Genomic DNA, 12492 nt, shown 5'->3' on the forward strand with positions numbered 1-12492 from the left:
TCTCAAAAGCATCATGGAAAGTGAAAGAAGCCAGATACAAAAGCTGTCATATTATGTGATTCCATTTATACAAAATTTCTAGAAAAAGCAAAACTGTAGAAACAGATAGGTGGTTGTTTGAGGCCAGGGTGGGCATGCAAAGAGGCATAGGGAACTTTTCGGTATAACGGGAGTGTTTTAAAACTGGATTGTGGTGACGGTTGCACAGCTATATACATTTATTGAGACACATTGAAGAGCCTATTTAAAGTGAGTGAATTTTATGAAATGTAATTTCATAAAATTTCTATTTCATGAAATGTAAATTAAAACTCAAAAAACTGTTAAAAATAAAAAGAGCTAAGAAGGCACACAAGATGAGATATGGTAACTGATTGTATCTCCAGAGAGTGAGGTTGAAGAAAAGGTCAAGGATGATGCCCGGGTTTCTGGTTAGGGTCCAGCAGGGAGGATAATGTTATAAAATAATATTTGGAATAGGAGGAAGAGCAAATTTAGAGTTTAGCTTTGCACGTATTAATTTTGAGCTGGCTGTTGAACACTCAAGTGGAGATTTCCAAGAAAGAGTTGGAATGAGTGGTCTAGAGATCATGAAAGCGATAGGAGTTGGAAAGCATTTTGAGAATCATCCACTGTTAGGAGGTAGCTGAAGCCGTAAAAGTGGCTGAAATCCTCCAAGGACAATGTACACGTGAGGGATCCTAGTTCAGCTGAAATACATTTTCAACTAATTATGAACAACCTCTCAGCTTCCCTAGAGAGTATTTCACTATTTGTGTGATGATAGGAGGGAATTTCTCTATGTTTCTTATATTTTTTTGGTAGCTTGAGATCTTAGAAATTCTACTTCTAAATGTCAGACCTATTATATAGAGGTAATTTAATCCAACCTGTATTATCAAATATTTATCTTATGTCACATAACTGGAAGCTGAACTATGGCTAAATTAACAGTATCTGAGGACCCTACCCTACGCATAATGATGTGTTTTAAGTCTCAGAAGCTGATTTCTAGATGTTTACAATCTGGTCCCGTAGATTCTGTACCTTTCAGCAGTATGGATTCTGGAGTGGGAAGAGAATGGTAGAATGGTAGAGAATCCATTGCCCTACTAGGAAAAGTCCACAAGTACTATAATAAGAAAGAACAAATCTGACTACATACTAGCTCTGCTTCTTTTACTTGAAACTTTGTATTCTATTGCTTTTGCTTCAAGTGAAGAATGTTGCCTATGGCCTGAAATATACAGGATAGACCATTCTCAAGGCTCTGACCTTTAAGGGTGTAACACTTTTCTATTCATATAGAGATAAAAAGTTGCAGAGCAGAGAATAACATTTATCTCCTTGGAGGTTTACAGGAACATGGTGACCTGACCCATGGGGACAACTGCAAGAACAAAAGATTCCAACACCAAGATGTTTGCAGCAACCACCCAAGCCCTTCCCTCACCTTGCCTGTAAAAATGCTTGCTGAAACCCTTCAGGGAGTTTGGGGGTTTGGGGTACAAGCCACCTGTTCTCCTTGCATGCCTTGCAATAAACCTTTCTCTGCTCCAAAATCTGACCTTCCAGTTTGTTTAGTTTCACTGCTCATTGGGCACACAAACTTGCGTTCGATAACAGTATCTGTTGGGTTATTTGTCTCCATGATAATCCTTGACTGGAAATAAATTTGAGGACATTGCTCAGGCCAAAAGGGCTTCTCTTTTGTTTCAGAAAGTGAGTTCTTGTGGGTTTCTTTTTTAAGCTCACCTTGGTCATTTTATTCGAAGTGAATTTTATCCTGATTTTCCAAGAGACACGGTAAGCATTATTTTCAGAAGCCATTAATATGTTGTATAATTCCGTGCAATGATGGGTATGTTCCAGACAATGGGGAAATGAAGCAAGCCCCTTGGCCTTTTATAAACAACCTCCCTATGTGGAAATACGGATGCAGGAGCTTGTTCTGGGTCTGACAAGTGATTTGAGAGAGAAGGGCAGCTCTATAAAGTCTGTGGCCAGAAGGAAGGCGCTTATTGGCTGAGATTGGCAAATGGATAATAAGGCCTTTGAAAGCCATTGAGGAGGGGGGAAAGCAGCAGCCATTAAGAAGTGGGAACACAGAGAGACAACATATTCTGATGATATTGGGCAGTGGGTGGAGTCCCCCTGCAGTGTGGTAAGGAGACTGCTGTGTGGACAAGTATGACCCAATATGGCTAAGTGAGAGAGGACCAGAGCGGGCCATTGGTTCCACTGTCAGACAAGGGAAGGAACTCACATAATGTGTTAGGTCCATGTTGACTATGAGTGAGATTGAAATAAAACGTCATTTTTCAAGTTTGCTCCCCAAAGAATGGCAAGCTTCTTCTGTCCTCCAGTAGAGGGTCAGCCAAAAGCTCCAGGATGACCCGGAGGAAGGAGGATGCACTGATCAGCAACTGCATCTTGCACTGCAGCAGAATCCAGACTCCGTGCCCACTAAGCTGGATATGTCTCCAAAGACACACTTTCAGAACTGTCTGGCAATTGAATACCACTGCAAAGCAGCAAAATGCATAAGCAGCCTTTGGAAATTTCTTTTTCCTTTTGCAGGGAAAATGAGTTTTCCCAACAACCGAGTGTTTTAGCTCAAGAGTATATTCTTAAATTATTTAAAAATCACTTAGTTCAACAGGAAGAATTTTATATAGTCATCCTCTAGGTTTTTTTTTAACCCATATGTAAATTTGGATTTACTTCCGATTTACACAAGCTCTAGTAAATTATATTCACAGTATTCCTTTACTACTTAACAATCTTAAACAGACTCCTGCCACCATAAAAGAAAACCTTCATGACTTAAAAAAACAGGCAGGTCGGGCTTCCCTGGTGGCACAGTGGTGGAGGGTCCGCCTGCCGATGCAGGGGACACGGGTTCGTGCCCTGGTCCGGGAAGATCCCCCATGCTGCGGAACGGCTGGGCCCGTGAGCCATGGCCGCTGAGCCTGCGCGTCCGGAGCCTGTGCTCCGCAACGGGAGAGGCCACATACCGCAAAATAACAAACAAACAAAAAAACAGGCAGGTGATCTCTGCATAAACTTGCCAATTGCCAGTGGTCAGGATAAATAATAGACACACAAAGAGATTCTTAAGTAGTTATTCTAATCATCATGTCTTGCCTCAGAATTGTCTTTGTTGTTGTTCTTAAAGGTATTGCTACTAGGATACCAGGGACCAAACAACCTGGCATGAGGTGAAGGAGCTCACACATTCCAGAGGGTTTGGGCGGGCATGAGGAGTGGTCCAGCAGAGGTTCCAGTTCTTCCTGGTCCTCCCTGCCACCGTCTTAGCTGCACATCTACTGAGGTTCCCATAAAGCATTTGGTCCAACCCACATATCCATCTGCCCTGGATAGGATTGTGCATTCTTGTGCCTGTGTCTGGCTTTGATGCCTCTGAATTTTATAATTATGATCATTTTCTTTAAGAGATATCTTGCTAATAACTCACAGCTGTTTTTGCACAGGTTGAGAATTTGGATTTTATTTGAATACATATTGATTTGTTCCTGAATAGGATTTTATTGAGCCTGTTTGGTTTGAAATTTGCCCCACCTCATCTGATGCATACTGGGGTAGGGATGATCTAGAAGTGGCCTTCTGCGATATAGTGGAGATTCACAGCCAGCTTCTTCTAACCATTCCGGCTTTGCCTTTGACCTTAAAATCAGAGTCTTAGGTAAAACCAGTGAATGCAGAACAGTCTTTGATATTTCAGGCTTTCTGATATTCAGGAAGGCACAGTATGTCATAATCTGTTGGTTTGTAATAGGCGTCAGTTTCATTTCATAAGTAGAATGTCCAATCTGGTCTCATTGACCATGTTTGTTGAAGGATCATATTTGTTTTTCTTAACATGAATCTTTTGGTGTCACTGTTGTTCAGTGACAATAAAGACACATTTTCTGTTCTATGAAGTGCCTGTTTGTGTCATAATTTACACTTAGGAAGGAAATTGCCACCCCATATAAGCTCTCGTTATCAAAGAGTCTGTCTGCTTTATGGGAAGCGTTGTCCCACAGCTGTACTCTAAGTTTGGTCCTTGGATATAAAGATCAGTCATTATATGTGAAATCAGACTTTTTCTTCCTTCAGAATGTGTCCTACTGTAAAATACTGGAGGCAGTTTATAAATCATTCAGGGAAGATTTAGAAAGATCGTTAGTTTTAAATTCATTTGCTTTCAAGTAAATTAATATATCTGTTTATTCACCATTACTCTGGGTGAAGATGCATATTTTTCTGTTAGCTATATTTTTACCTAAAAAAGACTGCCTAAATCACCACTCTTCTTTCTGTTGCCTTCGGTGCAACACAGAAATGAACTTTTGTATATTCCTTTTCAGGCATATTATATTTGCCAATATATATCCCATCTCATATGGTTTTCTTACATGTGACTGTCCCTCTTTTGAGCCTGGCTGGGGTTCGTGACTACATCAACCAACAGAGTATGGCAGAAAAGATGCTGTGTAATTCCCTAGCTAAGTCATAAAAGTTTCAGCCTTATCCTCACTCTCCCTCCCTCTCCCTCTCTCCATCTCCATCTCTATCTCTACTTCTTTTTCTCTTTCTCTGAAAGTGCTAACTCTGGATGATGCCAACCCTGGGTTATGAGGAAGCTCAAACGAGTTTCTGAGGAAAGTCTCCCTGGAGAGTCGCTGAGACTCACAGCTAATGGTTATCAACAACAGCCAGACATGTGAGTGAAGGAGCCTTCAGAGGATTGCATGATTCTATCCCCAGCTTCAAGTCTTCCATCTGAGGCTCCAGACATTGTGTAGCAGAGACAAGCCTTGCTCCCTTTACCCTTTCTGAATTCCTGACCCATGATATCCATGAGCAAAACAACTGGTTGTTTTATGCCACTAAGTCTTAGGGTGACTTGTTACACATCCATAGTACCTAGAACACTTTCTTTTTTTCTCATCACACCTTTTCGTAGTCCTCTAAGGCTAGTACAGAATGGAGCTGGGGATGTCAAAGAAGATGTGGTAACAAGAGGTATACTGGTGTAGGTATACTTCCTGATACTCTTTTTTCTTTCCTGTTTCCTCTTATTTTTCATAAAGCTATAATTAAGAAAGTGATTTCTGGAGCCAAACTGCTTGTGCTAGAATCCTGGCCATGCCCCTTACTAATTGTGTGAACATGGACAGTTATTTACCCCATTTGTACCTCAACTTTCTCATCTGTAAAATAGGAATAATAATCATACCTCTCAAAGGGGGTTGCTGGGAGATGATTAAATGAACTAATACATGTGAAGAGCTTAGAATAGGGCCTGATACATAGTAAGTGCTCATTAAAATATAAAATATTACCATTTTAGCTTTAAAGAACTTCATTTTACTTTTTATGATTTATGTTTACTGTGCAAGTGTATTTCAATATAAATAATGGGAAATTTAAACACATGCAATTCAAATACCCTATCAACTTATTTCATTTTTCCATGTTTTCTTCAAGACTCCATCTACTCATAAACATTATTTTTAAAGTCATAATCATTGCAAAGATACATAGGGGCAGAAATAATTACTTAGGGTCTACTCTCTGAGATAAATTATTGTGAGTCAGGCAGCTACCCCAAGAGGTGAGACTATCCCCATTTTATTGATGAAGAAACTATCATTCCTTTAATCAACATAATATTATTCAGATATCAAAATTATAAGAAAGGAGACCGATAACATTATGTGAACAATATAATATGAAGTGAAAAGTAGGCTATAGGACTGCAGATTTTAAAATTACTAGAGACAGGCTACAAAAAAACCTATGTTTAGTATATTCGATGAGCTAAAAAGACAAGCTGAAAACTACAGCATGGAACTGGAAACCATAAAAAGTGACATGGCTTTTTTGAAAAGAAACCGAATAAAAAGTTGTAGAATTGAAAAATATAGTAACCAAAATAAGACCTCAATGGGGAGGTTTAATAGCACCTACAGAGAGACTTAGAGAATTAGAAAATGGATCAAAAATGTTACAAATGAAGCATGGAGAACCAAACAAAATCCCTAGAAAATGCAGAGGTGAAGATAAGGGGCATAGAGTATATAACAAGGAATTTTAAGATGTTTAATTGCATTCAAGAAGAAAAAGCAAAAGATAAAGGATGAGAAGCAATATTTGAAGAATGTTGGGTGAGAATTTTCCAGAACCGATGAAAACCACCAATTCACGGTGCATAATGAATCAAAAGCAAGATAAATAAAGGAAATTCACACCTGGGTGCAGTAGATGGCACCTGCAGGAAACCAAAGACAAAAAGAAAATTGTAAAAGCAGCCAGAGAGAAAAGAGAACGCCTTCAAAAAGAGCTGCAGTTAGACTGACAACTGACTTCTCAACAACATAGATGGAGGCCAGAATCCAGGCTTTGGTGTGCTGAAAAAAAGTAAATAAATAATGACTGCTAACCTAGAATTTTGCACCAGGGAAAAGATGCTTCAGGAAAGACATTTTCTTTCAAACACTTACTTTGCCACTAATCAATCAGAGTGAAGGACTTTCTAAAGGTTACATGTAGGTAGAAGAAAATAATCCCAATCTCAAACTAAAGCATCTGGATGGTCAAGTTAAGTCTCAAATATAGTTTTTTTAAATCTGACCTTTGGTTTTTTAGAGAAGGGAGAAGGAAGAAGTTTTCACTAAATACCATTTTTGTTCCTTTTGAATTGTATTCCTGATTTATTAAGTCTGCATAGAAAGTGTTTCTCTTGGTACACTCTGAATGTTAATATAACTGGATTAAAAAAAACGTAACCCCGAAGTTGTTGTGGTCAGAAAATAGAAAGTGGAGTAACGAGCTTCTTTCAGGACTACCATGGGAGGTAATAAATTAACATGATCTCAGCCATAGAGATATACACATATTTATGTTTCTAGACAGTGGAGATCAGGCTGTGGGTATAACAGAAAACTAACCAGCAGACACAGAATGCTTTCTATCTTACGATGTAAGATATTTTAATTTGGACTCCACAGAAGCCAGGACTATTCAAAAGGACATACTAGATTCAAGACTACAAATTCTGCTTGGCTTTTCCATTTAATCTCAGAATCATGAAAATGTTATGGCCCATGTTATCCTGCACTGCACAAACACTCATGCTGATACACTACAGAGAATCAAATAGATCAGATCATAATATTTTAGAGCTGGAAGGTACTCAGAGACGTAGGAATTAAGTATCTATTATGCCTGAGAAGCTTGAACACGTTCACTGACAGGGGCTCACTGCTTTTTATTCTGTAACTGGACATCACCAATTGTTTGAAAGATTTTTCATTGAGCCCGATTTCTTTTCTATGACTTGTTCTTACCGGTTTGTCTAGCTCTGTTCTTTCCATGGCAACACAGGACAAGCCTACTCCTTCTTTCTTTTCTTTTCTTTCTTTTTGTTTCTAACATATTGCCTTTTTTACATGACACACCATCAAATGTTAAAAGGTGACTATAATGTCGCCCCTTAATGTGTGCTCTTGTAGGCTAAAGATCTCATACAGTTAAGCCTTGCTCAATCTGCCTGCGTTTGGCTAGTCAGAAGAGAAGCAATCTGATTCCTGGAAGAAAGGAATGGCCGGATGAGCAGTAGACAAAGTCAAGGCAGAGAGGGGAGGTGAGCTTTGAGAAAATGAACTGAGCCAACACATGTTTTATAAGGTTAAGCATGACGTTTATGGGCTTGGTGATTATTTTTCAATATTCAGGGCATTAAAACTAGGAAGACTCTTTGATCATGCTGTAAAGATACAAATCTGAGACTCAAGGTGGCCTAGGAACTTTCTGCTGGTAAGATGATGGCATCTTATTCTGAGATACGCTTGGTAAAGGAAACTTCCAGCTATGTCCTTAGATTTTGAAACAGTACACTGTAATGAAAGATTCCAATTAAAATTATCTAGCTAAAAATCTAAGTGTAAGGAAATATACTCGTAAGGTCTGGCCAACCCCAGTAATGTAACTGCAAAATGCACGTATATTCATGGAGCTAGGAATGTAAGAAACTGTGTTCATCTGGCGATATTCGGAAGACAAAGGACAGTCTATCATTTCCTGCTGATACACACTGAGCATTGCAATGGACATTAACTGCTAACGATCAGAGTTTGTTAATATTCTTGGGTAAAGGCTGAATTTTAATGGTTCTTTCTATTGCCAAGAAATCTGGCTCCTACAGCTTGGAAGCTGTACCATTGCTAATGTATGAATCGTAACATAACAACTTGATAGAGGCTTCAGCTGTGGGGATCCAGCACTTATGAGGACAACTAGGAAATGACAGCCTTTGCATTCTGTAATTCTACACAGACTGATCCGACTAAAAGGATGCTCAGAAAATCTGCTTAGAGCAGATTCTTGAAGAATGGGCTATGCTGGAGAAAAATCCATGAGAAGATGGTAGCCTATCTGATTCATGGCTACAATAGTCACTTGTTTGTTTCTCCTAGCAAGTAACAGTTTGTGCTGGGTTTCATATGGACTTGACTGTCTATGGAAAACATGACTGAGAGATAGGTAAGTGTATTAGTCGTCTATTGCTGGAATAATGCTAAGTAACAAAACTCAGTGGCTTATAGACAGCAAGCATTTTACTTTTCTTACTTACTGGTCTGTGGGTTGGCCAGGGCAGCTCTGCTTCAGGCTGCAGCTTGGCTAGTTTAGGTCCAGGTTGCAAATCAGGTTTGGGTTAGCTTTTTGTGTTTCATTCTGGGCCCAAACTGATGGGATAGAAGCCAGCAGGGCCATGCTCTTCTTATGGGAATCACAGGGGTGCAAGAAGACAAGCCAAACCATGTAAGCATACACAAAGCTTTTGTTCCTGCCATTTCCACAACATTCCATTGGCCAAGCCAAGTGCCAACAAAGTGCAGTATGGTGGGAAGTAAACTCCTTCCACTGTCCCATTGTCCTGTGGTGGTACCTTGCCAAGCTGCAAGGGGAAGGGTGTAGATGTACAACCCTACTGCAGGGGAGTGAAGAGTTGAACAATCCAATCTTTTACAATAAGTATTCTGTGTTTTTTGGTAAAGTCTGGCCTAGAAAATTGCTTTTTTTTTTTTTTTTTTGATTCAAAGATAATATTTTAGGCTAAAGCCTGACAGAGATATATTAAGTGAACCCATAAACACTGAAGAATTAATAACAGAGAAAGTCATTAAGCCTCAATTCAAGAAATTTAAAAGGCTCCCAGCTCTGCGTGAAGGCCTCAGGGTATAAAGTGATGATGGGGAAGCCTCAGGTCTCAATCTCAGTGGGCTTGGCAAAGAAGACACTCTGCCATCCTGGCTGATTCAGGGCAAGTCAAATGCACTCAAGCTTCCTGACGTGGCCAACGGTGCCCAAAGGGATGTGCTGGTTGCCAGCAAAAGGGCCATTAAAACATGACAATGAAACAGAAAAAAAGTAAAAGTTGGGATAAATTGTCTCAGTGTGTTTATGGAAAGGCCTATCCATTTCTAAATGATGTAATGGAAAATCCATCTTTGGTCTACCCAAGTCAAGGCCATGTTATAAACTGAAGAATGTGACAGTTTGTGACAAACTCTAAAGCCACTAACCAAAATCTCCTGCCTCTGGGAAAAGGGTAGCTGGAATTTCTGAACAAGTAAAATTACAGTTTAAAGCTCTAAGGAGAGGCAGTAACTCAGAAATATTTAAGAGTCTATAGATGCGTCTGTGTGTGTGTGTGTGTGAGAGAGAGTGTATAACTGAACAGATGTATACATAGAGATAAACATACACATACTGTATGTTGATTTTGCCAACCAATACTTGTCAAAGCAAGGACTAGATATTTTAGCACCTGCACTATTTCTTCTTTATTAATATTCGTTGCTGTCAGCTTGTCTGATTAAAATTAAGCCTTTCTTCAGTTCAAATTTGCCCAGCCTCAAAGATTCTCACTAGAGTTACAACCATGACGTAAGAAAATGGGGCATCTTAAGTCTTGCAGTGGTTGAATTGGAAGCAGGGTGTTCTAAGGTAAAGGCAAAATGTCTCCAAAGACATTCAATTCAATTCCATGTACCTCACACCTTATAAAAAATTAATTTAAAATGTATCAGAATGCATCATAAGACTTAATGTAAGACTATTGATGTCAAGCTATAAAACTTTTTTATAAAAAAAAGGAGGAAAATCTTTATGATCATGAATTAGACAAAGAGTTCTTAGATCTAACACCAAAAAACATGAGCCATAAAAAAAGATAAATTAGACTTCATTAACATTATAAAAACTTTTGCTCTGTGAAAGACACTGTTCGGAGAATGAAGACATAAACTACAGACTTGGAGAAAATATTCATAAATCATATATAATATATGTATATATGTACAGACTCAACAAAAAGCAAATAACTCAATTAAAAAGTGGCCAAAAGGTTTGCACTTCATCAAAGATATATACATGCCAGGGCTTCCCTGGTGGTGCAGTGGTTGAGAGCCCGCCTGCTGATGCAGGGGACACGGGTTCGTGCCTCGGTCTGGGAAGATCCCACATGCCGTGGAGCGGCTGGGCCCGTGAGCCATGGCCGCTGAGCCTGTGCGTCTGGAGCCTGTGCTCTGCAACGGGAGAGGCCACAACAGTGAGAGGCCCCAACAGTGAGTGGCCCGCATACTGCAAAAAAAAAAAAAAAAGATATATACATGCCAAATAAGCCTGTAAAGAGAGGCTCACCATCACTTGTCACTAGGAGAATGAAAATTATAACCACGTGAGATATCAGTACTTATCAAATGTCTAGAACGTGTTTTAAGAGTGTCCATACCAAGTGCTGATGAGTCTAGAAAGAAGTTAAAATTCCCAAATATTGCTGTTTAGAGGACATAATGGTATAGTCACTGTGGAAAACAATTTTTAGGAGTTATTACAAATTTAATCATACACTAACCCCATGACCCAACAATGCTACTACTAGGCATTAACCCTTGAGAAATGAAGACTTATGTCTTACCCTGGATGAGTGAATAAACAAACCGCGGCACATCTAACCCATGGACTACTAGCAGCGAATCAAAAGAACAGACTATTGGGCTTCCCTTGTGGCGCAGTGGTTGGGAGTCCGCCTGCCGATGCACGGGACGTGGGTTCGTGCCCCGGTCCGGGAGGATCCCACATGCCGCGGAGCGGCTGGGCCCGTGAGCCATGGCCACTGAGCCTGTGCGTCCGGAGCCTGTGCTCCGCAGCGGGAGAGGCCACAACAGAGAGAGGCCCGCGTACCACAAAAAAAACCCAAAAAATCAAAAACAAAAGCGAAAAACCAGACTATTTATGCACGCAACAAAATGGTTGAATCTCAACCATGGTGAGTACGTAGTGTCTATTATAAGTAATAATGATAGTGTGGTGTAAGGATACAGGATGCTAAGGGAACTCGGAGCTAGAGCGATGTATGGAGTTTGAGAGGATCAGGAGAGGCTGCTCAGAGGAAGTGATGTTTCACCTGGCCCTGAACGCTGGGCTGGGAAAAGAGGAGGGAGAAAAGGGCAAGAGGCTGTGTATTTTAGGAAACATTCCTCTAGTGTTTGGGGGAGTAAAACTCACGGGAGAGAAGGAAGAGCAGTTTACTGAAGTGCCAGCGACTGCCTATGTCAAACTTTCCAACAAACCCTTTTTAACATGAAACAAAAGAAGGTGAATAAACATTTAATTAGTCATTCGTAAACTGCATTCTTTTTAAAATTAAAAACAAGTTTATTCCGAGATTCATTAAGTGCTTCCCAGACACCCTGGGTGAAACTCACTGACTTAACAATGGGACTACTTTGCTTTTATACTTATCACTCTGTTTCTGTTCTTGTCCACTGACACGAATGTTAATGTGCTCTCTTTATCACCCTGGGAAATTGGTAACCATCTTTTTGTGCCTGAAGAAAGAGGGTTCAGAAATGGAAATGGCGATGCTGTGTTTGCTTCTAACTCTTTCTACTGTTCAGTGTCTACTCAGTCTGCAGGTTACCTTTGTTCTCTGGGGTGAGAGAGGAGGAGGAGGATTTTCACCACGGAAATATGAGCCTCAGATAAAAAATTTAAATTGGAGGGCTTTTATTTTATTGATTCCTTGCAATGGGTTATGCATGCACTCATTCATTCATGAGGCATGTAGAAGTCTGTGGTATGTGCGTAAAGCCTTATTAGTCACTGGGAATACAGAGACAGAAACAGGAAACAGTTGAAGTTTTAAATAATCCCTGGCACGAAGGGGGGACAGATACATACAGGCAATGTTGATAGAACAATAAGTGGTATTACAAAGGGATGTATAAGATATAGCTGCACAGAAAAGGGTCACTAACTTTGCCAAGGGGAGGTGGGGGTGATGGTCTTTACAGAGCAGGTGGCATTTGAGCTGGGTCTTGAAAGGTGAGTTGAGTATTCCTAATGGACAAGGTGGAAAGAGCACTGGAAACAGTAGGAAAAGCACACACAAAGGCACAGAGACATGCAAAAGCA

The sequence above is a fragment of the Grampus griseus genome (assembly GCF_964374135.1).
Source record: "Grampus griseus genome assembly, chromosome: 10".
Taxonomy (NCBI): domain Eukaryota; kingdom Metazoa; phylum Chordata; class Mammalia; order Artiodactyla; family Delphinidae; genus Grampus; species Grampus griseus.